The sequence below is a fragment of the Harpia harpyja genome, chromosome 9, assembly GCF_026419915.1.
Source record: "Harpia harpyja isolate bHarHar1 chromosome 9, bHarHar1 primary haplotype, whole genome shotgun sequence".
In the NCBI taxonomy this organism is placed as follows: Eukaryota; Metazoa; Chordata; class Aves; order Accipitriformes; family Accipitridae; genus Harpia; species Harpia harpyja.
The window spans coordinates 39617796-39643496 of NC_068948.1; the positions used below are offsets into that span (position 1 = coordinate 39617796).

At 35.9% G+C, this 25701-nt stretch overlaps 1 protein-coding gene across 7 annotated transcripts in view; it reads left to right on the top strand.

Moving 5' to 3' along the window:
• ARVCF (ARVCF delta catenin family member) overlaps window positions 1-25701 on the top strand; it is a 291719-nt gene that overhangs the window by 7944 nt on the left and 258074 nt on the right. For 6 of the 7 annotated variants that reach the window (XM_052796915.1, XM_052796914.1, XM_052796919.1 and 3 more), the window contains one exon: window positions 12424-12492. The exons of the other annotated variant lie outside the window; for it this stretch is intronic. The gene's annotated coding sequence lies outside the window, so the exon portion shown is untranslated. The remainder of the gene's footprint in view (window positions 1-12423; window positions 12493-25701) is intronic. 7 annotated transcript variants of the gene reach the window in all.

Below are 25701 nucleotides of genomic sequence, written 5' to 3' on the forward strand. Positions count from 1 at the left end.
ATGTAAATTACATATTGAAGATTTTACTACAGGCAGAAACAGCACTTGCTAAATTCCTGTGGGTTCTAATTCGGGACCAAGGCACTTCCTTACTGCAGCCTGAAAGATAATGGAAGTAAAAAACTGTGTTCCCTCTCCTGAGGCAGTATTTTAGAGGTGGAGGGTGAGACACTGTTTTTAATGTGATTTGGTGATGGAAGCTTATTCAACTGTGTAATCCATAAGTTTGAAACCTTAGTAGACTTTATCAGTAACAGTAGCCCTTATTACAGTTCTGTCCTTAAACTGGAATGTAATTTTCTTTTAATACTGATACATCTCCTTATGGGTCCCTTCCAACTTGAGATATTCTATGATTCTATAATCTTTCTGTGTCTCTCTCTCAAAGATTTACTTTTCCAAGTCTAAAGTCAGTGAAATTGATCAGAAGGTACAGATTATGATGAAGAATTTGGGAATACCAGTGTTCCTTGAAAGTAATACCTAGCTTCCTGGAGATATGTGTATATTCCCTTACTTGCTAACTCTCTGTTTTGTTGATCAGATGATTAGCCATGAGTCCAATGGAAAATTACTGTGTATTTATACTGAATAGAACAAAATCTCTTGGTGGGTTTTAAGCATGATAAGAAAACCTAAACAATGTGTCACAAATAATCTTGGCCTGTGAAGCCTGTATGAAGCTTCAAATTCAGTTGTTCATACAGATTCTTGTACGCTTTATTAATTCTTGATTTGAATGTCAAACAGAAAACTCATATTTGCAAGTGTTGCACACACTGGCTTTCTAGATATACAGCCTTCTGTTTTTGATGGTGTTACCATCTTTATATCCAAATATACCTACAGTTTGTCAACAGGAGTAATCTCAGTGTAGTCCAGAGAAATATGGATGTCTTCAAATTTACTGTGCTTCAGGTTATTAAATAAAATCCTAGTTCTTGGTTAACTTCTAGGTCTTATTTGTTGCCTGTCTTCTGTTTAGTGGTATTATACCAAACTCTATCTGGTCTTTGAACAATTACAGTATAAAAGGACTGGTTTCTTCAAGTGTTAAAGACTCAGTACTAAGCAGCTCAGCATCAGGCCTGTTCAGTGAAACCCTTCCATACCAAGCTTAGACGAAATAAAATTCAAGTAGGATATTATATTCTTTTTTATGTAATAGTATATTACATGTTGTTTTGTTGTTTAATTCTGAGATAAAACTCCAAAAGTATGGCAAATAAGAATCCAGACAGAATGGATTTCCCCAGACAATTTTCTTAGTGGGTTAACTCATGTATAGTACCTAGTTCTTGAGAACATGTTTTGTGCTGGTATTTTGCCCTATACAAAATGAGGATATTTTCTTGGAAGAATATTTGCTACGTTATCTTTTTTACCAATGTTTCATGATGGTATGTTCCTGTAGGTAACAAACAGAGTCTTCAGCTTTTGCAGAGTGCTTACTGTGTTGATGGTGGGGTTTCTGAATCCCAATCCATGCTAATCTATCTGCTCAAGGAAATAACCACCTCATTTCATTTATGACACCACAAACCACTTTTCACTGTTTTGAAGCAGAGAAGCAATATGATAACTCTGAATTTCAGGAACTTTAGTTTTTAAGGGACTGAAGAACTAATGTTAAACAGAACTGTATTAGCTCTCCAGTAAGTTCTAATGTAGCTTGTCTAGTTATATACAGGCCAGTAACAAAATTCTTGTTTTGTATTGTTAGCAGTGGTTTTTAAATTGAAAATTAACATAAACTCTAAATATTAATAATTGTATAATGGTTAATCTCTTCACAATGCTAGGCAAGTATTTGCATTTAAATGATCAGGAGATAATACGGGGTTCTGTTTTCCAAGGGGTTTTTCCTTCCTGATTGTTTGAACACACTCTCTTCTCAATGCAAAATTTTTATTTTTCTGGACAGTTAATCATTGTACTTTTTCAAAGCCTTATTGAGGGGATGGAAAATTTACTAAGGAATTTCTTGAGCTGTTGGACCTTCTGCTAATAAGTAGCAGAGATCTGATGAGGTTTGCAGCCTGGCTTGCTCAGATTTCCTTTGAAGGAAGATCAGTGGTGATTGAATCCTGAGTAAAAGGAATATGTGACAACCTCTCTGTGATTTATAAATAAGTTGATACCTTGGCTGAGACTTTTAGTGATCCCTTAGGAATTTAGGTCCAAATTCTTAAAGGGATTTAGGCACCCAGTGCCTGTTAAATTCCATTATATTTCTTTACAGTATTGTCACTGAAACCAAGGGAGTTAGGTTTAGGAATACTTCTGAAGGTTTGGATCGCAGGTATAAACTTCCCTTGACTTGTTTCTTTTACGTTTGTGTGGCCGTTTCAGCTTTATCTTGGAATAAAGATGGATTAATTTGGTAAGATGTATTGACAGGTATGTTTAAAGGATTAAATTATTGCAATTACTTTAAAAATGCACTTGCAGATCAATATGAGGAAAAAAGTCAATTTCCTCAGACTACCAAACTAAGAGGAGCTTTTAGCATAAAACTTGATTTTTGATGTTGAAATATAAATGTATATTTGTATACATTTTGATTTGTAAGACTGGAGGTCATACAGTAAGCAAAAGAATTCCGTGGCCTTTTCGCCATGCTTGTTCAAAACTGCCCACAGTTTAGAAGGCATTTAGTACATTCCCAAACCTGAGTAAAAAAAGCTCAGGGGTACTTAAAACTGTGAAGAGTTTCAGAATACTAAGTTTCTATTTATACTATTGTAAACTGTGTAATTAAGTCCAATCTCAAGTTGAGATTATATCATTCAGAGAATATTGAACATCCACACTTGCCTCAGGCTGTCTAGTGGACTATATTGCCCACAATTAAACAGATGAATGCACAAATAAGGATAGGCATCCTTCCAAACAGTTCTAGCTATATTTAGCAAATTCTTCTCATTTCCCTCTCTGTAGGAGGGTAGTGATGTTGCTAACCTTAACATTGGCCAACAGAACTGTGAGTGTCTTAAGCCCTGTCCTACAAGATGTTTCACTTTCCCGTATTATTTTGACCTTGTATTCTCTCCCTTTTGGATTAAATCGTTTTATGTCCTAAATGAGAAATTTGCTTCACATTCTCCATCTGAATATAGAAATAAGTAGAAGCCAGTTCTCTGTGCCACAAAGGAGTAGGAAGAACTTGAAAGGTTCACAGTTTAAATGTTTTGAAATTTATGAAAGGTATAACCAAGGCAGGGGGTCAATACGAAGAAATCTTTTTCATGGAAACCAAAGCTATAGATTCTGTAATTATGTACCTCATTTTATGTATCAATACTTGAAGGACTGCAGTGCCTCTTGTTAAAATGCAGTAAGCTTTCTATGTAGCATTACTTTTAGAAAATACTGAATTCACAGTTTGTCTATTTTTCTTAACTGGTATTTGCATTTTACTTTCGTAAACTTCTATATTATCCAAATATATATTAAAGTTGATGCTGTGGCTGGCAGGCTTGAAAGATGCAGTCTGATTCACAGTATAATCTGTATCGTTTTCCTAAATAAATGACTAACTTCAATTTAAGAAAACAGGAATAACTATTTAATCTCATTCTTGCTACACGGAAGTGTGTTTCAGTAGGGAGACCTTGTAACTGTTAAATTTGGAAAGTAACTGGTGTGAATTGTTGTGGATGCCACCCCACCCCCACCCCACTGCTCCTTTTTTTAATTGGGAAAGACAAGTATTCCAAACTCCCATCCACCTGAAGCCAGAACAAAAGTAGACACAGGTTTTTCATGAAGTTAATTTCTTTCCTTCTGTGTTTTCATCAGGAAATAAGTTTAACATGAATTTATGGAGAATAATCTTTAGTTGTTGAACTCAACACATTGTTTGGCAGTGTCAAAATAAGATGCAAAAAACTTACTGTTGCAATGAATCTTAAAGAAATAAAGGGACAGAAAACAAGTCAGAGCAGGTTAAATCATAGAGTAAAGACCTGTCCGACCATCTGGTCCATCTTTTGCAAGATTTCTCCATACAGCATACAAAATCTTTGCTTCAAACTGTAATGTTGTATAGTAATTCAAGGAGGAGACCTCAAATTTCATTCCAGGTCCCCTTCTGCTAATTTTAGAATAAGTTATTTCACTTGCTTCTTTGCTGTTTTTACTTCTGAGTACCCTATTTCTCAAGATTTAAGTGTTTAATGGCAGAGATACTGCTCCTGGGACCTCAGATTATGACAAACTGTATAGTACTCATTTTGGTAGTATAGTACTTACCATAGCGTATGTCATGTTTCCTGCATCAGCTGCACCTCTGAACCTCATAGGTCTGGGACAGTAGTCTGAGTTTAGCACTTCCTTCCCTTTCTTATACTTAAGGAAAATACTATTTCCTTTTCTTTCGAATATGAAGTTGCATAGATACTGTAACCTTCATCTGCATTCCTACAGCCAAGTGCCTGGCTTTAGTATTTTAGGGGAATAAAGTAATACATAGTAGTTACATCTAAAATGATATTCTCTAAACTGCCAACATGTTACATCATTCCTTTGTCATCACAGAAACCTGAGCTGTAGAGTAAGCAAATGATTTCTCATTGGAACTTCCACTGAAGTTCAGCTGTGTGGGCTTTCCTTTGAGTCTAGACAGCTCTGCTGTTCTTCTGCCTTTTAAGCATCTTCTACATAATGTCAGCTTCCCGAGAACTGATCATTCGGATGGTTAAAAATTTCTCCGTACTTCAGCTAATTTATTTGGTTTTTTTTTATTTAGCCAGTTCATATTGATTTGGTTTTATGTTTCAGTGGTTCCTCTCTCTCTCATTTTCTCTCTCTCAGAGAAAATTGCATGTTTAGTATATATAGTGAGGACAGTTCTACCTCCTTTCAGCCTTTGTTTTGCTGGGCTAAATAATCCAAACCCTTATCCTCTGCTCATAAAATGGGCAGTGCATTCCCAAATAGTTTCAGTAGTTCATGTTTAGACTGAGTCAGTCTTTCTTTAATATGGATCTCTGGGAATATCATACTGAATTCCAGATGCAGTTCTTCTGTTGTCACATACACTGGTATTGGCAATTCCCTCCTACTGAAATAGTTGAGTTAGATCTTAGTATTATGTTGTCCTTTCTCACATACAGCTCTCCCAGTTCTTATGTAGCTGACTAAGGCTTTTTTCATTCTCCTGAAGAAATCCAGGCTAGGTCTACAGTTTCTAAGCTTACTGAAGATGTATGCATCTTACAAAAGAAATATTTTTGGTTCTCAGATACAATCTAATATAGTGTGTTTTGTTGCTTTTTCCATCAGACTTGATGAAGGGGCTTGTATAAAGAACCAGCCACTAGAGATTAAACGATAGCTTAGATAAATAGGGAATATCCCAGGTACCACTCAAATAAAATAACTAAGCTTTATCTAAGAGGGAGTATACTGCTCTGTTCCTTTTCTCAGTACTGTGACATTTCTCTTTTAGTGTGGTCAGGTTGAGAGAAGATTCTAGTATCACTAACCATCTCAGGACCCTATGTCTAGAAAAGAGGGAGAGATTTATGTGAACTAAACAGGGAGTGTTAGAGGATGCTGGTGTACTAGCCAGGGAACAGTGAGACTGAGGTTGTTTTCACCATCAGGAGATGGCCATTAGTTGGACTGACAGAAATGCAATTATTGGCAATAGATATTTTAAGCATAAATAAGACTATGTATGGGCTTTTTATTGGTTTTACCTTTTGTGCTACTGGTTTACTACCTGTGTGATAATGAATAAATACTGCTGCATTTTGAAAGTGCTTTGTCTTCCTTTAATAAACGAATTGGTTACTGATCCCTGCGATGAAAGAACTTACAGGTGCCAAATGCAGATGTGTCTGTTGCAGGAATGCATTTGGGAAAGGGAGGCTGTAGGCTAGAGATTTAGTGTATATGTGATTGTACTGTGTGGTTCCACCAACGATGCAGGAAGCAAGGCCTGTAAGGGAAGCCTTTTAGCCCTTGAGAGGCCTAAAAAAAAAAATGTAGGCTGTAGTTTGTCATGGTACTACAAAAGAAGGGAAAGACTAAGAAGAATTACAAAATAAACACAACTATTTCCTGTGAAAAGAGGTTGAAGTCAGGGGGAAAGTAGATGGTCTCACAAAGGAAAGAGTGCTATTTTTTTATTCTATTTTTTAATTTTTTTTTTTAAGCAGTAAACCAACATGTTTTGGTATTGTAAAAGCTTCAAAACCAGTAATACGGGTATCTCTGTTAAAGAACAGAGCTCTTGTTTCAGAAATAGACAAACTTTGGAACGGTAATCTGTAGGATAAGTCCTGATCTTTGGATAGTTTCTGACTTTGGTTAAATTTAAAAGGATAAGTGATGTAGAGATCTCAGAAGCTTTACTGTGTGCATAGTAGCTCAATTAAGAAAACTAGAATTTCACGTATTGTCTGATTTAAATGAGCTTTCTACTGTCTGTAGATCTATTAAATATATCCGCATGAATCCATGAGACTGCTATACAGAGAATATAATTATTTTGTTTACCGTTTTGAGATTGATGTGAACGGAATCAATAACAGTTACTTTGCTTTTCATTACTGAAGGCATCTGAAATGTTGACCAACCTTATCTTACTTGTGTCAAACAGATCACAAAGCCCTTATATACACAAAACATTTGACGTTCTAGGACATTCTTCAAAGAACTGGGAGGCTTACCATGTCACTTTTTTCTCACTTGAAGAAATTAAATCTAATTAGGAGCATCCTACTAATACAATGTAGATACAGATTACAGGTGCACACAGTGTGTGGAGGGTCCAGAATGAAAATAGCTGTAATGAAGAAGGAGGTGGGGGGGAAGACCCTGAAACAGGCTGACTTATTTTAGAGTACAAGATTGATAATTTAGTGACTTCAGTAGCTGCACAGATATAAAATATTTACAGCAAGTTGGAGAATTCTAGTGGGGAAAAGAAATATCTCAAGGCATTTTCTTCTAGAGGATAGAAAATGAGAATGGAATTATGCACAAATATAACAATTACACAGCTTTAGTATTAGTGACTAACTGCCTGATATTAATTTCTCTCTTCTTCACACAGGTGTAGTTTGACTGCATACACCTGAATTACTTACATGTTTTAAGAGGAGAATCATGAACAGAATTGACTTCTCCTTGGGAAACCTTTGACATTTCACTGCCCGTTAACATTGTCTTTCTTACAGCAAATGTCACTTGAGACTTTTGTAATAAAGAACAGAAAAATATGCTTTTGCATTCTTGTCATTTCACATGAAATCAAGTGACTGATTTCTGATAGAAATCTCAAGAGCATTGAGTTTATACAGGTTTCTCCCAGTTCCACATCAGAATAACTGCTTGCATGTATTTTTGGAGGCAAAGAATGTTAATAAACTAATTATTTGAAGTATCTTTGACACTATGAAATTGAAAGAAACTTACTGGGTATGTACAATAACAAGGCAAAACCCAACTGGTTTAAAGTAGGTGTAATATCCAGGAGTAAAAAATGTATGCCTGTTTCGTATGTCCTTGAGTGACTAGGGAATTTAGAGCAGTCATTGGAAGATGAAGGAATCCAGCTCTCTGCATTATTGGACCCAGAGGCCATACTGTGTCATTACTAATGCATGCAGGCATGTTCAATAAATTTCATGGTTATATATCTCATTGTCATTTTCAGAGCTCATTGATTTAAGCAGCTCCCACTGATCAAAAATACTACAACAGGCAGCACAGCCTAATACGCTGATAGGTACAAAGTGGAGAAGTCTTATTTCAATCAAAAACTGAGAAAAAAAAATTTGCTGTTAGGGTGAACTGAACACTGGAGCAAGTTACCCAGAGAGGTTGTGGAGATTACATTCCTGGAGATTTTCAAAACCTGACTGGAAAAGATCCTGAGCAACTTGCTCATAATTGACGCTGCTTTGCGCAGGGGAATTGTACCAGATGATCCCCAGCCGTCCTTTCCAATCTCAACCGTTCTGTGATTCTGTGAAAATAAGATGGTTAATAATTGAATATCCTTCAAATTATTATGTCTTCTACAAGAAGCAGCAACGTTGCAAGGATCCTGATGGTACAAAGGGCAGGAAGTCCAGAAAGGAGTTTCAGGGATGCAAGACAATCTCCCTTTACATTTCTCACCAGTGAGTATAACCCATCAGTGAATCTCCCAGCATGGGCAAGGTGTGTGAACGGAGAGCTGTGGGTCAGGCTGGGATGTGGCTGCAGTTCTGAGGGTACCATAAGCAGCTGCATTTATGAAACTCCAGTTTGTTTGGGTTTTTTAACCAACTTAATTGTATCCATTTAAATTAACACTTAAGGTCAAACTTCTGCCTTTAATGAAATAAAGAATTCTAAAAGGCTTATTTAAATTTAAAGGCTTCTGCTGTCGCTTTATACAGCTGGCTTCAAAGCATATTGAATATAATCTTCTAATGAGTTTTGGCTTTGCCAGTAGATGCATGTTTCTTCCATTATCTTGTTTGTTTCTATTTGGTATTTTGTACTTTGTGAGTAATATTTGCAATTACTTTTCTACAATACCATGTTAGTAACGGCAGCAGGAAGCCATAGTTAGCTCAGCTGGAACATTTTGGCCTCTAGAGTTCTTGTTATTGCATTCAGAGTGAGAAATAACTGCCTGCTTATCTTCGTGGTGTTCTGATTCCCTTCTTCCTCTCATCCCCTTTTCTTGTTCAGTATTACTTTATTGGTTAGACTTAAGGCAGATGGTAGGAATAGTAAATCCAAGTTGATTGTAACAGATATTGTCTGACATTGGCATGTCTGTAACTAGGGAGATGAAAACAATGGGCAGTTAATATTTTGGACAAGCTGAAAGAAGATGTTAAAATAATTCATAATTGTCTCGCCTGTTAGGCTGGATAAACAAAGTGAAAATTATTTCCTTTTATTTGTGCACATTTTTGAAGAGCCTCAGAACTGCTGTGATGGTGTATTGAGCTGTATTTCTGCTCAGCGCTCACTGCTTTTTGTTGACATATTTAATGTTACCTGTAACTTTTGTCAGTGCAATCCTGTTGAGGATGTGGTACTGTGGCACAGTCATGCGACCAGAGATCCGTGCTTGGTTTTCACCTCTACAACTGGTCTGCATTAAAGTACCTTGAGGACATATTTGTAATATCAAAATAAAGGTGCTTAGCCTTTGTTTAAAATCCCGTCTCTGTGGAACTAGGTTACCTAATGGGCATGTTTTACTCATCTCATGGGGACAAAGCCTGAGCTGTTAAATCTGTGGCAGCAAAACAACAATTTTTGAACGAAGTCATCGTTTTCAGCATCAATAGAAGGTCATGCCCTTGTCAGCCAGTGTTGGTTCAACATAAGGTTCCAGTCAGAATTGGCTGCATTATGCTTAGAGCTGTTCTTTAGGAGACCTTCACCCTTTACTATGTTTGGAACTGCTAATATGGTGGGTCTTCTGAATATTTATAAGAGACTTATTAAGGTAGTCCTTACTGCACTTATTCAGAGTATATACTCATTAGTTCTTGGTAACTGGTCTGGCAGAAAGAAGTTAGTTCAAGCTCATGATACAGCACTAGATTAAGTGCTCTTTTTCCATCGTTTCTTCTCTCCTTAGTGTTGTGTGTTAAGCCATGATACTTATTAGGCAAGTTCAAAATACAACTCCACTTGTACTACTGTAGTTTCAATGTTGGCTTGGTTCCTGAGAAATTCAGACCTTCTGGGACCTGGAGTTTGGCAGACTAAACTTTTTAAACAAGGTTATAAGTGAAGACTGGAAATCTTGTTCTCTTGCTTTACTGCTTGACTTACCTAGTGTTTTGCTCAGCTGTACTGTACAAGGATATCCAAAATCATATTACGTCCACACCCCTTGCAATTTTAAGAGTATGTTATTGCAAAAAGTTAGGGATATGTTTTAATGACAGGTGATTGTTCTCATCAAGAATTGCTCTAGTCTGATCTTTTTACAGTGCATGTATCATACACTTGAATTTTTCTTCCCGTGAGTCAGATGCTGCATAGTGGTTAGTTTTTAATCAAGGGAAAATTACGAGAATGTGGAACATACTTGTTGAGCTATGTTGCTCAAAAAAGAGAAAAAGTCATAACATGCATATATGTAAGTTATAGATAATTATGATTTCTTCCTGAAATCTTCCTAGGTGCTACAGGCATGTGTAGGTAGCAGAGTACCCAGATTTGTAACTCAAGTGACATCTTGATTTATATTGAAAACATAAATTAAAACAGCTTGCTATTCAGTTTTTGATGTTCTTAATCAGTGAGATTCTTAATGGTGATTTTTTTTTTTTTAAATATGCCATCATTTTCCACTTTTTTTTAAAGAGTAGAAGCTTTTAAAATGGCTCATACAGAATTGCCATACTTACTAAAAATAAATTTAGAAGGGTCAGTTTAGGATTTGTTGCAATGTTTTAAAACTTAATCAAGCTATTAATGGCATTTTTTTAATCTGTAATATTACTCCACTGATGTCTGTTTAATATTATTTCTGATTGTTATCACTGCTTGCATTTCTTTTTGGTTAGGGGAAATCATGTGTTTATCTTATTTTTTTGGAAAAAATTTTTAACAGGACAAGCAATGGCAAGGTTTTGCTTCTGAACTCTGGATTGAATTGCTCAGCCGGCTAAGTCTGAATTGCTAATAAAAATGAAACTTTTGAGGAAAATTCTTGCCTGAGGCTGGATTTGGACTGATTCAACACATTTCTTATGATTCTACCATCTCCCTCACTGCTGCTTCTGAAACAACATGACCCCTTTAATGAAATTTCATTTTGTGACAAACTAAATTTCTGTGTACGTTCCTTATCAGAGTTAAGATAAATAAAGCATCCTGTTTACTAATTAGATAAATTTTCATCAAGTGTCATCCTAAAGTCACTGGAATTACTGTATTAAGACATAGTGTTGCCTTATAACTTGTAAATTATTAAATGAAACATAAAAGTTACCATGGAAGGTGAAGGCACACATGGAGAATATATGGTTTTTGTAAAGCAGCCAAATGCTGACTGGCTTACAAGAATGGGGGTTAAAAAACAAAGTCTTCCTTCATAAAAGCAGTCTGCAGATAGCTTTGTTAATATTTTTTAGGTCTCTTAAAAAAATAAATCAGTTTCTCTGATACAAAAAGCCGTTTTTCCCATTGAGTGCACATACATCTTTTATGGGTCTGAGTGTTAGTCGTTTTTTACTGCTGTTAGTGGGTTCAGGTTGGGCCTTGTGTGTGAGCACTCTTCATTGAGGACTATTAAAAAGAAAAAAAAACACCACCAAAAAAACACCACCCACATCAAAACTCCCCCAACCAAAACAAACCCTAGTTATTTGTGATACTGATTACTTAAATCACTTCTGTTAGGGGATACCTTATATGTCAGTGTGACTGTCCTACAAATCCAGTCTAGCCAGCAGTAGAAGGACCAATGGCCAGTGGTGCTTTGGCACTGTAGTGGCATAGCTACACTTGGGTGTGTGTGTGTATATATATATATTCCTCTGTGTCTTGCCCAATATGTAGTGATAATCAAGAATTCTGTGGTACTACCATTCAAGTATCTTGCTTCTCTTTTTTTTTTTTTTTTTTTTTAACTTCAGAAATTCTGTAGAGGAATCGGGGATCTAAAGTATTTTAGATTTTAAGGTCAGAGTAAAATTTATCCTCTTCTCTCTTGTAACCCCCATGCTGCTAGCTCTTAGTGTTCTACATTAGATGAAGGTGCAACTTCCAACTTGCAGTGTACGTATGGAATCAGATGTATTTCTAGTTTGGAAACAAATACAGGTAAAACAGTTGGAAATTTATGATTTTTGAAGTTAAACACAAAGAACAGTTGATCAAGACTTCGCAAAACGTAGCCCAAGACAATGTTTGTGTTCCCTGGGAATTAACACTTTGTATTATTGCTAACTTGACTTGAAAAATTCTCCAGTTTCCTTGTAACTTCAAGTATGTATGTTTTCTGTGGAAAATATTCTTGTATGTATGTAACAAGTGTTAGGTCATTGAAATCAAGTGTATGATCCAGAAGAAATATATTTAAGCAAAGAGATACTAAGGACAAACATCTTGGCTATTTTGCTTCTTGTTACTGTACACTTAAAACAAATTATTTTTGGATTTTGTGATCCAGAGTTTTCAGTAGAAACTTGTCTGCATACTAGAGTGTTCAAACCAGACAAGCAATTTCTACCACTAACTTTAATTTCAGGAAGCAGGAACTCTAGGCGCAGATTAGAGTCTTGACTTAGCTGTTTTGAACTAGGGATAGCAATGCAGTTCTGGCAAGTGTTTGGGCTGTGAAGCGGTATATAGAGTAGTCCCATTACTCAGGCCAACAAGCCATTAGTCACATTAGTTACAGAGCTTCTATTCAGAGTTTGATCTGTCTCTTATGTTTTTCAGGGATATCCATAACTTTGAGTTGTGCTTTATGAACAAGGAAAGGGGCCTAACAACTCGCCTGAAAGGGTGGTAAGAGTTGTCAAAATTTCCTTACATATATTTTTATTTCTTTTATTAACTACACATGTTCATGTCTATTAAATCTAGAAAGCAGAATTATTACTAATTTAATCCTTCTTGCTATTTACTGTTCCAGACAGTCTCACAATTGTCATTCTTTAGCCAACAATAAAGTGATGAAAGACTAAATTCATTTTATAGTAATAGTCTTTAGTGGCCTTTTTCTCAAACAGTTGGACTATTGAACTGAGTATGGCTAAAATATGCAAGAGTGTGAATTAGTCTGCTTGGAATAGCAAACCACCATATAAAAACAAATGTCTGTTTAATCAAAATGTAGAATAATTAACTACATGTAATGTAACTAATAATAAAGCTTCCAAAACTTTATAATAGACCATTTGAAACTGTTCTGTTCTGCTGGTGTCCTGCTTTTAGACAAGAGGTAAGCTGGCTTCTTACCTCCTAACTGCCTGCTTTCAGCCACTCTCCGTTTTGTGTTCAGTTGTACCATTAGACTTCATTTGAGGTTGTTCTCTGAGCTCTCTGTGTAGGAATCTGTGGCACATGAATGTAACACAGGTATAAATTCAGTGGTTGTCTACTTGCGTGATGGGATGTATGGCTTTCTGCAGCATTGACCCTTCTGCTAACTTACTGATTTTAAGTGAAGGGCCCTAGTCAAAACAGTACAGCCAGCACAGTCAAAAGACCAAGCAATTTATTAATTTGTATGGGAAGTCATTCCTGAGATAACTAACCAGACAGAAGTTTTCTTACACGAGGAAAAGCTGTCTATGTTGGGATAAAGGAACATAATTTTGAAAGTTGGTCTTTTAAATGACTAAAACCAGAAGACAGCTGTACTTGCTAAATGAATAAAATGGATTGAATAATTAAAACTTTTGAAAGCCTGGATTTTTTAATATAATTTCTTTTAATAGTCTCTTTCTAACTTTGTTTTAGGGAAAGTAGAATTTCGGGTGAAAGATGGGAATACAGTTTACACAGTACAAGCAAAACTGACAGTTACTGCTTCTAATATCCTAAACAGTACAGAAGAGGTGGGAAATTTCTTAGGAGATTTTTCACTGTAACAGTGATGTGGAGGTGAAATTTATAGTATTTAGAGCAAAGGAAAATAATTGTAGGGGTAAAACGGAATAAAGTGACAGGAACTAGGAGGAGTCATCTCCTACCAAACAGCCTCACTACTTGTTCAAAATTAGGAAAAAAGTAGCAGGCAAATGAGATGCTGTTTGTGGGTACATGAGCATCCTATTGCTATTCTGCAGCATATTTGTGAAGTAAAGGAATGTACAACTTTGAAAATGTTCCTGCTTCTTCTATACTGAAGAAACAGAAGTAATTGTGCTATCATTACCAAAGGTACTTTTTACAGAGTTCATGACTAAGACTGATTTGCTTGTTTCAAAGTGAGGTATGCTCTGTACTCATTTTAAAGAGTATGTCACCCTTAATCAGGAGTGCCATATATTTTCAGAATGATGGTGCTTTCAATTTATTGCTTGTCAGCCCTGAAGAATGCTGGTTAGTTCCTTTACAAGTGCAACTCGTTGCCTGAGACTGCTCACTTATAGAACAGTTTTAGGTTTATTTTGATTGGTTGTTGGTTTGTGGCTTTTAATGATAAAATAGAATTGCATTTTTTTGCGATAGATGTCTTGGTGGAAAATCTGAAAAGTTGGAGACATTTGGAACTGCTCTTGCTCCCACTGAGGTCAGCAGTAGAATTTCTGTGGCTTTCAGTGGGAGTAACGTTATACTGTCTGAATGTGAAGACTTTTCCTTTTCTTTCAAAAACCACTTATAATAGTCTGCTATAGCTAGGGTTACATGAAAACTAAGTACCTATTGTACTACCAGATTACGGAAAAAAAGATATTTCCTAAGTGGGAGAAATAAGTTTTAACCCTTTCTGTTATGCCAGCATTTATTATTTTTTAATACCTACAGCTCTGAAAATAATTGCACCATAAAAATTGGTTATCTATAATTATTTTGCTTATATCATCCAGTGTGTTTTACTATATTGTATGCAGGAGTAGGTCTAAATAGACAGAGTGCCTTCTCACAGGGCAAGAAGGAGAATAGCAGGATGAATACTTATTGGAGTAATGGTAGCCATGGCCTAAATTGTACAATTACAAATATTACTGATTGTCTAAACAGGGAATCTAGATTAGAGTGAAAGCATGCAATTTTGTGAATAGACGTAAAGTTTTCACAACTGTGTATTAGTTCTCAACTCTTAATAAAAGCTTAATATAATATTATTAGTGGCATTTTCATGGATGTCATTTAAGAAAAAGATTTTTCAAAGGTGAACATTTCAACAAGTGAGGTACTGTATTAGCTATGCAATAACTTTAATTAAGAATTTCTTTTTTTTTCTTTTTTTTTTTTTTTTCTTCCCCTCCCCTCTAGGAAGATGCTATTACAAGTGAATTTGGTATAAAAGCGTCTAGCCAATGGTTGCCCAGAAATGATTTGTGAAACACTAAAAATAACTGCCTTTTCAGAAATTAATACCAAGTAGATATTTCCAGAACTGTGGTTGTAGCATTTAAATGGTCCTTTTTGATTGTAATGTGCAAAATGGAGTTGACTTGATTTGAAACTTCTTCCAGGCTGCCAGATTTCAGACCTGAGCCATCCAGAACATGTATTTTTTATCTATTATAAACATTTTTTTCCCTGTAATTAATTTTTTTCCCCTAATTCATTGCTCGTAGATTAATGGCTCCTTATTTTGGGTTTCTATCATCTTTTCTGGAACAATCAAGAATGATGCATTAGTCTTGTTTAATTGATGGATTGCTCTAGATTAATCAAACTCCTACTTAATACGCTTGATATTTCTTGTAAGCAAGCTATTTTTTTAAAAGTTGTCTGTAGTTAAGTTTATTATAAAATTAAGTCTTGGCCATGTCAGATTCTTTGTCATGCTTGCAAAGTGCAAGATATGACCCAAAAACTCAACTGACCAAAAGATAGCATTTTGGTTTATAAACATTTGCAACATAAACAAGGCTGAGTTAAGAAATTTTAGACAGGAATTTCCCTTCCATGTAGTGTATATTATATGTAGTTGTTAATTAGTGATTTTTCATATGTAGTTCTTGGAAATTATTTCCATCTGCTTTATCTGACGCCATGTTTATTTATCTTGAATTTGAACTTTTACTATTGTCTCTGCATGTCATGGTTTACAAACTAAGTCTGATGACTTAGTGTTGTATGCCTGAGAATTTACCTTTACCTGATTATCTTTAGTTAATGATCATGTAAGCCTTCCAGAATTGCTGATGAGTCCTAATTTTGCCTTTGTTATTATTCACGCAATTCTAGTGCCTTTGGTGGTGTTGAATGGATTTAAAAAGGAATGTTGGATTCTTATGTACGATATGCATGGATTTAATCTCATGTATTTCTGATAGTGTCGTTTGGAATCGCTTTATAATTCCTAATTAAGAATGGTTACTTGTTTGAAAGAGTGGGGAGTTCACCTTGGTGCTGCGTATGACCTGGCATGGTTAATTGATGATCATGTGGTCCAGGCAGCTGAAGAGTTGAACTCCTTCTGTTAACCTGTATGAGGTCCGGGTTGCAAGCCACTGTGATGTTGGAAGCTGCTGCCCTACATGCTTAGGTCTCCTCCTAGCGATGGTGATGGTAACAAGAGCTAACCTGGTACTCTACAGCAATGGTGCAATAGGCTATTTTCTTTCCTCCAGTTCACTGTTTAGCTACCTATGCACTAACGGAAGATAGGTTGTATTACTACAAATAATATTTGATGGTTTGATCAGGTAGGGTTTAATAAATTATAATTCACTTTAGGGAGCATCAGAACTACTGGAATACTGATTTATGAAAACAGGCAGGCTTTTTTTGGTAGGGTGTAGTTAATCAATTTCTTGATGTAGCACACAGAACCTGCTTATGAGCAAAATGACTTGCAAGAGTACTTATCTGTCTGAAGTAGAATTTTATTGAATTGCCTGTATAAGGTTGACCTTAGAAGTGGACTTTCATGTAGCTGAAGCCTGTATGATACTTCATTATGTGCCTACTTGCTTTCTACTTCATGGCCCAGAGAAAACTTGCTTCATCTGAAATGCATTAGTATTCAAAATTTGTATGCTTTTCTAGACCCCAAAGACTGATCATCTGTAGACGGTATATGCATGTGGAAACGTGCTAATGTACACCTATCAAAAGGAGTCGTACATCTTTGCACACCTTAGTATTGAAAACAAACATGTAACTTCTGATCCTTAAGATCTAACTGTGAGTGCTTCCGTTCTGATTAAACATACAGTGTAACTAACTCCTCTGTGATATCGTTGCTGGCATATTCCCTGAAGCCATACTGAATTTCCCCATGTGGATCCAATTGGGAGATTAAAAGTTTAGGATTTAATCTGTACTTCCATAGCAAAAGTCATGGTAGGCCTTCTTAGTATTCGTTCAGTGTTCTTGGAGACATCTCTGGCAATACTGGAGTAATATTGGCATGGTCTATTAAAACTACAGTGAATAAAACTTTAAGACCCAATCTCTTGATTTACATTTCTTACAGCAACATCTAATAGAATCATCAAGGCATAAATGTTAGACAAATTTTCTCCTTTTAGATCCATTAAAGCCCCTTCCAAGCAGATAAAAGAAACTTAGATGATGAAAAGAATTAAACAATAAATATAAAGCATTATCTTAGAAATACCTTACCATACCTGTTCCTTAGTATGCTCCCCCTCAGAAACATATGCTCTTCAGTTAACTTTAAATTGCAGAACAGATACAGATGCAATTGAAATGCAGCCATTTTCAACTGCTGCACTGTGCCATGGTGACTGCTTTTAATTATTGTTTCTTTCTTCAGGTGTTAAAAGGTATACTTTATAAAAGAGGACAGGCAATTTTATTTGGCCTTTGCTACTTTCTTGATTTCTTGTAATTCCAGTATTATTCTTCCATTGGAAACTTTCCAATTATGCTTTAGAAAAAGCTTTATGGTAAGCACTGATTAAATATTGCTTTTTTTTTTTTTTCTTTAAAGCTATATATGTTGTATACATATTGTTGCTGTTGGCTTCAATAGGGATGTTCATAGAACAAGTCTTCCAAAACTGACTTGCCAGCTTTGCAGTAGAAACTTGTTGAAAATTGTCAATAAGAATTTTGCTAGACCCTTTTTCCTTGTACAACTTAAGTAAAGGGTCTTCCTGTTAAAAACCTGATGACTTTGCTAAATTTTTAGATAGGCTCTTAAAATACCTAAATAGTAATGTCAAAAGCATTAAACTCTAATAAAACAATCACCTTTGCCTTTTACATTTAAAGCTTAATTTTCCCTCCATCTGGAGGGTTATGCTTGAACAACTGCGGAGATGCATTTGTCCCATGAGAGTTCTGGCAGGGATTGTTTCCCTGAAACAGTGCATTCAGAAACAGAAGGGAAATACGCCCTGATATGTCTCAGAAGCTAAAAGCATCGCTTGTTCCTCCTCTCGTTCCTGACTGGAATTCCAGTAGTTGTTGCAGCTTTAGCATCGCCCACATCAGTAGAAAGGGAGACTTTTGTTTCTTTCAACTGCCACCTACAATTATAAAGCTGGATCTCGTGCATTTTTGATTTAGGATATGAAGGCATATTTGTCTCATTAAAATGATCATTAGCATATTCTTCCATTGACATTATCTTCAGCATGTTCCTTCTTCTAATTAAATTGTAGCCTATTGTATGGTAATTCTTTTGCTTTCCTGAAGTGTTTTTTCTCCTTAAGATAGCTGTAGAGAATCAGAATTGATAGATAGTTACCTCAATGAGCTGCATGAGAGAAGATTGAATTCGTAATGCTGTAATGGATTGCAGCACTTCTTGTTTTGAGAATTTCTTCTCTTGGCACTAGACATTTGTGAAAATATCTGCTGGTATTTTTTTTCAAGTTTTACTATTTACATGTATGGGATGTTATTTTTGGCACAAAGATGTAATGATTTATTTGGTGGCAAAGATAAAATTTTCAGCATTCTTGGAGGAAGTTTGGATTTGGTTTGGTAGTTGCACATCACTTTCTGGGTATTTATAGATACAGGGGGCAGCACAAAGGCTAGATGCTTTCCAGCGTGTGTTAATGCAATAGTTTGTCATTCAAGAAGATTTTTAAGGAGCTGGGTGTGGAAATACATTTGAAAACAGCCTTGTCACATGTGTCATCACGGTCAGAAGGGAGAGACAGCAGAGACTTCAACATTTCAACTAAGGTTTTGTGAAAGGAGTGTAGAATGTTAGTGTTTGCTAACTAGTAAACTAGTCTCTTCGCGCCTCTTGAACAGTCCTGCAGCAGAGATGACTCAGTTTCTCCTGTTGCATGAAATGTTTAGCTCACACTGCTGTTTGGGACTTGAACATTGAACTTGCAGCAAATATACTTCATAAAACCTGATGATGATGGATTATGAATCTGAAGTGTTAAAAGCGGTATCAGATGAAAGCCTGGAGTGTGCAAGAATCCCCAAGTGAGGTTGGGAGTGTGGTGTCTGTACTTGGAAGTACTCTACTTGTTGATGTAATGGAGAACAGAGATTAATTCACCCTCTGTGTTTATAGACAATGGAGGCTTTTTTGACAGAGCTGTAGTGCTTTGGAAAGGACCTCTTCCAACTGTAGTATTGACTTTATCATGCTTCGCTACAATCAGTTCTGAAGAAATGAGAACAGTTGGTTTCATGTTACAGCAATTCAGTGGTATGTGGTGAATACCAGCTCATTCCTTTGAGTGGCTTGGAACACCTTTTAATTTCAAATAAACATCAGCTGGAAGATACTTACTTTGCTGAGCATTGGACCTGATTAACACTGTCAGAACATGTTTCCGTGTTTAGTAATTTAAGCTTATTACTTATAGTTTTGGGAAACTGCCATGTGCGTTGGTAGCACTCAATTGTTAATTAAAAAAAATACATATTATCCATCAGTTAGACTAATATTAGGGCCCTAGATCTGGATGTATACAGCCTTATCAAAAGCAGACTTTGTATAATAATCTTTGTGTGCCAGTGACATTGCAGGATAAATGCTGCTTTGTGTTCATTTTGTAACCAAGAAAAACTACACTGATTTATTGGATTTACTCCAGACTTAAACCACTGCAAAAGCATGCTAGTACTGTGTAAACACTTCCTGCCAGCAGGTGGAAATACATCTGCAACTCATCCATTGACTTATTTCTCTCTTTCACTGCCTGATGTCTCTCCCAATCACTGAAGCTGAAGGTTTGTGAAAATCCTACTTAAGGTTTGCAATATAATGGATCTTGCTGTGCCAAAATTTGCAAGTTCAGCTCTTTTATGGATGCCTAACTGCTCTTGGACCTGTCAGGTGTTCCATCTCTGTGCTGTAGCATTATCACAGAACCTTCTTACATAGTCATGTATTAAATAAAAATCAATAATTGTTTCAAATGAACATAAGCAATACCTTCTGTAGAAATAAAAGTGGATAGGAAAGAAGTAATTATTTTTTTAAGTATTAGAGGCTGATATTTTCCTGTCCAAAATACTTACCAGCAGTAATGGTCCTCAACTGAATCAAAGGAATAAAATGGAGAAGGGAATTGTGCCATCTAGAACCAGAGGAGCAGATGATCATGGGATCTGTCTGATGTTAAGAAATTTGAACTATGTATGAAAGGAGCTTACTTTGCAAAGGTGAGACTCATAGCTGCATATATTCCTTCTTGTTTGCCTTCCTGTTGTCAATGCAGTTACCATTCTAGGACTTACCTGTGAGTGGAAGGTAGATCCTGAAGGAGGTAGTGCCAAAACCTGAAACTAATAAACTGTTCCTAAGTAGTTCTGTGGTCATGCATAACTCTTCTCCAAAGAGCATGAGGGTAAAGTATCTTTTACTAAAGGGAAAGAAATATGTATAGCTCTGTCTATATGGGAAAGTTACTTTGTCTATATATGGGAAAATAACTATGAAATAAGCTAGGATGTGAATTTATATTCTTTCACTGTTCACTGGACTTTCCATTCTTCTGTGAGAGGTAAAGATAAGGACAGTTTTGAAGATTGAGAAGACCAGCTTGTGCTTTTTTGGGGGGTTAAGAATGTTGTAGAGGGAAAATAACTCACTGCTTTCCCTATGTAGAGAAGGTTGTAGGTATCTGTATGGAGTTTTTGTGAGGAGGCATTGTCCACAATTTGTGTTAGTTGCAGCAGTAATAGTGGAAAAAGTGTATGGGTACTTTTGGGGAACAAAAAGTTGCTACTGTTTAACAAATGATAAAATTATCTTTCGCTGTAAGTTTTCATCTTTTTCCATGCCAATACTTCCTTAATTTTCAGGGACCAAAGAGTTTAATTCCTAAGTTTTTCAGTTGGTTCAAGTGACTAGAGTTACTGCTGCCTGATTGTCAGGTTCTGTTTTATTTGGTGTATGTGATAGCAGTGGATTGGATAATATTTGACCAAAACACCTTCCTTTTCAGTGAAGCTATTATGCAAGTGCATACAGTCAAGATAAAGGAAAATGCACTTTACAGAGTGGTGAGTGTTCTGGCAATCCTTTAGTCCTAGAAACATGATGGGAAGAGTGGCGTTACCCTCACTTGTTGTTAATCCTTATTCTCTCCACTGAAATTTGACTCTTTTAGCAGTGATTTAGAAGAAATAAGGAGCTTTTACAGAGATGACTACAGGCAAAGCTATCTATAATAACATTACTGCAAAACTTAACTTGTTTTGGTCTATAGATCCTGAATTAACTGCTTATAGTAAATGGGTATTATTCTTCTTTTTGCTATTATCTTCAGAAACTGTTTTCAGAAAATGCATGGGCTAGTAGTCATTACATGTGATCTCTTTAACAGAAACTGGAGAGTCCAGACTTTCTGAAAGATAGGAGTATCACAATAATGTGCTGTAATACCCACTACAGGTAATTAAAAGTTGTAAACTATGGCTAAGATATCTATTGTCTGTTGTTTCTGAAATGGTGTTCTGTGGTATGCATTTGTTCATTTGGCCTTGGAACTGTTGTATTGCAGTAGATATACCTGTGTTATAGTACTAGTCACATGTAAGGATGATCTTTGCCAATGAAGTTTGTAGTTAACACAAAGCTTATCCAGCTTTTTCATGGCGATCTTGGCTATTTGGAATTCAGAACTAGTCATGCCATCTTGGCACAGTAGGACACATATAATTGAAAATAACTTTGTGGAAGCAATTTTTACTTGTTAGAGCTTACATAAGATCAGAATTGGATCCTAGCTTTGTATTTAAGGTTGAAGTTTCCATGCTATTTCTATTGCTATATAAATATTATATAGTAAAGAGTTGCTATTATTTATTACGGTATGATGGAAAGTCAGGTTTTCAGGTCCAACAGAGTTGCAGGATAATCAGCTTGACAAGGCACTAGGTGAGATACCTTGGATCTAGTTCTTAAGTACTAAAAGCTTGGTTGGTCCCTGAGGAAGACAGTATTTAAGTCGAGCAGGAGAAGACATCTTAGGGGCATTGATACTTGATGTTCAGATGAAGGCAAACTTTAGAAAGGAATTTGGAAGACTATTCTTTGAAGTGTGTGGCTGGATGATGGTGGAAGCAAGGGATGGAATAGAACATGTCTGGACTTACTCACAAAATGGCTAGAAAAGCTGTTTATTTTTATAAGGAGTGGTGACGCTTGCAATACGTAGGCCATTCAGTTTGTATTAAAGAAATAAAGCAAACATGCTGGATTTTGAAGCTGACAGGCTGATTTATTTATTGTCTTTAATCCCAGAAGATACCAATGTGAATTCTCAAATTTGGGAGAGCTTGCTTGTAGATGTGTCACGTTAGCCAACTTTCAGGCTGAGCAAATTACTGACTGTACGTGACAGGGTATATAATTTTTCAGGGGTGGAAGGAAAGAGTTACATACAAACTAGAGACTGTGGAGTCTTTACTCACAATGGAATTTGTCAGGCAGACACACACGTGCAGTGGAATTGTTCACACTTGCTAATGGCTAATCGACGACCTTACAGCTCAGCTTAAATATGAAAGCTTTTGCCTTCCTTTTTTCTGTATAACACAACTAGAGGAGAGGGCACTACTACATCACCTGGTGCATTTGGTGTGTTACATGGAGAGCTGATCACACCCTGCTTAACTTGTGAGAACAGACAGCTCACAGCATAACACTTTTTTTTTTTTTTTTAATTTTTCCCCCCCCCTTTTTTTTTTCCTGCTTGGTAAATATTACAGCTATTTCTTTCTTGCCTGAAAGAAACACAGAATTATTTCTCTGTACACTTCTGATCAAGAGATAAAAAGGGCTTCTTTCCTAGTATACCACAATTAAATATGAAAAGGTTATCTAGCCTTTCTGAGGAAACTCATTTAAAAAGAAAGGAATAAGAATAGTTTCTCTCATTTTTCTGAATAATAATGTGCACAGATTACATTTTGCATCTTGGTCCAAAATGCAATCAGTTCTTTTTATTTCTGCAAATAATGTAATTCCTTGGCATTTTGGAGAAGACAGCACTAGGAAACCAGTATGTATGGATTTTTATTCTTTTTTTTTTTTTTGAAGCAAGTTATTTTGGTGTAATGAATTAGAAGCCCATCCTCAGTCAGAAACACTTGATCAAATGTGACATAAATAACCAGACTGCATTAAAGTCTGTGACTAAAATTGTAAATTTTAATACGATTCATCCAAAACTATAGGTGTAAAATACAGTAGAAAAAATTTTGTCTTGGTCCACTAAAGTCAAGTTAATTGGAAGAAGGGCAGTGCAGGAGAGAGTGGCATTTTTTTTGACATATTATGACCACAGGGTATTTCAGAATAGTTTGAGTTTGTTAAAAGGCAAATTTTGCTGGAAGGGATAAATGCGGGATTGTGTTTGTCAATTTATAATAGGAGTGGAATTTCATTAGCACTACTATTCATTTGTGTTGTGGGAGGAAGAGTAAAATAGATTCTCATTGACTTAAAATGTCACTGTCAATTCTAGCTGCTGGAATTCTCTGCAGTTTGTTGGCTGAATATATGAAAGAAAATAGGACTAGGGTCAGCCCCATTCTCTCTAATTAGGATCCTTGGGGTTTTTTGTGGGCTTACATGTTTGGGTTTTTGTTGTTGTTGTAGTTGGATAACATTGAGCTTTTGTCTTTTCTTCTAACACCCAGGCGCTCTTTGCTTTCTGATAGTGCTTCATTTTTATTTCTGTAATGCAAACCGTCCTGTCAATTGTAGAAGCATAATTTGTTGTGCCTATACTTCATACCTTTCTCTCCCTGATCTCTTTTAAAGGGCTTGACGTTTCTTCGCTTGGTCTATCCAACATAATGTTTACATGATTTTCTTGTCCAGCTGCTCACTGTCCTTTCTTCAGTGTTTCTCTCAAACTTCTGTTTATTCTCTCCTTCAAAGAGTTGTACAACAAATCTGTGTATCCCTTTTCTCTCTTCACATTCATTCCATCTTCTGCTCTGTCTTTCTAGGCTTTGTTCCTTGTCACAAATTTCAGTATACTCCTTACAGGGCATCATTTGAAATCAAAGTCTGTATACTGGCAGAAAGATATATGTGGTTAGTCTTAGCTTTGGCTTAAACAGAAGAACTACCATCTCTGCCAGTTCCAAACACATAGAAATTGCAAGCTGGCTACTAGATCCTAAACTTTTTGGAATTAGATGTTTTGGGTTTTTTTTGTTTTTTGGGGTTTTGGGTTGTTTTTTTTTTTTTTAGAAATACTTGGTAAAGATTACTGAAAAATACTGTCCTCCCTGCTCAAAGTGGCAGATTATATTGATCATGGAATTCTGCTAGTACTTATGAACAGCCTCGAGTGAAAGTTCTGTATGAGCGTGCAGTAAAGTGATTTTAAACGAAAGCAAATTAAATCAGAAATACCTGTTGTTAATCTCACATTCAGAAATAGCACATTAGCTGAAAATCACTCTGGCATCTTCTGACTTTCTGCCCCCTTAACTTGTGAAGCTAAAGTATCATTCTCCTGCCATCATTTTCTGTATCTTAAAAAAGAAAATTGTGTAAGGAAGGCCTTTCATTTATAGATGACCAATCTTCCTATCAAACTTTGTCTATAATAACTGCATTTTTTTTTTCCTGATTGTTTTTAAACTTGCCGAGTAAATGTTTACATTCCTTCTCCCAATAACCCCAGAGGAAATTATATTACTTGGAAAGGATGGATTGCTTGTTCTGTTATTTTTAAAGTCGGTATCAATCACTGATGCTCACCGCAAGTATTGAAGACCTCAGCTTTACAGATCTTTGGGGAAAATGAAGTGCCCCTTAAAACACTTGGGCACTAGTTCCTCCTTGATTCAGAGAGAAGAGTTTCATGTCTTTATAGTAGCAGTTATTAATGGTAGTGTGTTAGACAGGAGGTATTATTTCTTAAATTCCAAACCAGCATATGTTAGACACAAACAATTAAAAATACAAGTATTGTTAATCCTTTACGACTGTTTTATAGTAGGTAAAGTCTAGCACTCCCTGTTTTAAATATGGCTTTAGATGAACTACTGCTTCTCAAAATATTTCCACTTATCTCTGAAGTCATAATTATGGCATTCACTGTATTTGAATATAATTGCTGCACTTTGCATTCTGTTCAAGTCATGGGATTTAAGTAAGGAATTAATCTCAGCTATTGCTTTTCTTGCCTACTGGAACCTGCATTTTGGACCCCATCTCCTTTGGTTTTTATCAGTTTTAGTGTAATGTTTCTAATGAGGCTGTTTCATATGTGTAGAGTATTACTCTAAAATGGAAAGAGACATTTACAAAATAATAAACAAATACCATGTACATGGTTATGAGGCTTACCCTTGTCAGGTGCACAGAGATTTCTGGATACAGCACCTGCAACAGCTCCATGTTAATCCTGTTATAGACAAATTTTCCTAAATTATTCTACCTCTTTAAAAAATTAAATGGTGTGATCTACAAAATGAGAAAAATACTATCTCTACATAGCAAGACTTAATTGATACTTGTCAAGTGTTTGAGGTGCTCTGCTTTGCAGAAGGTGTTGCTGGGTAGTTACAAATATTTGTTCTACTGGATGCAGTATCAGTGAGTAGAACAGACCAGTAATAAAGGCATGCATCTTTAACATGTCCAAAAAGAATTAAAACTCACAAAGAAGA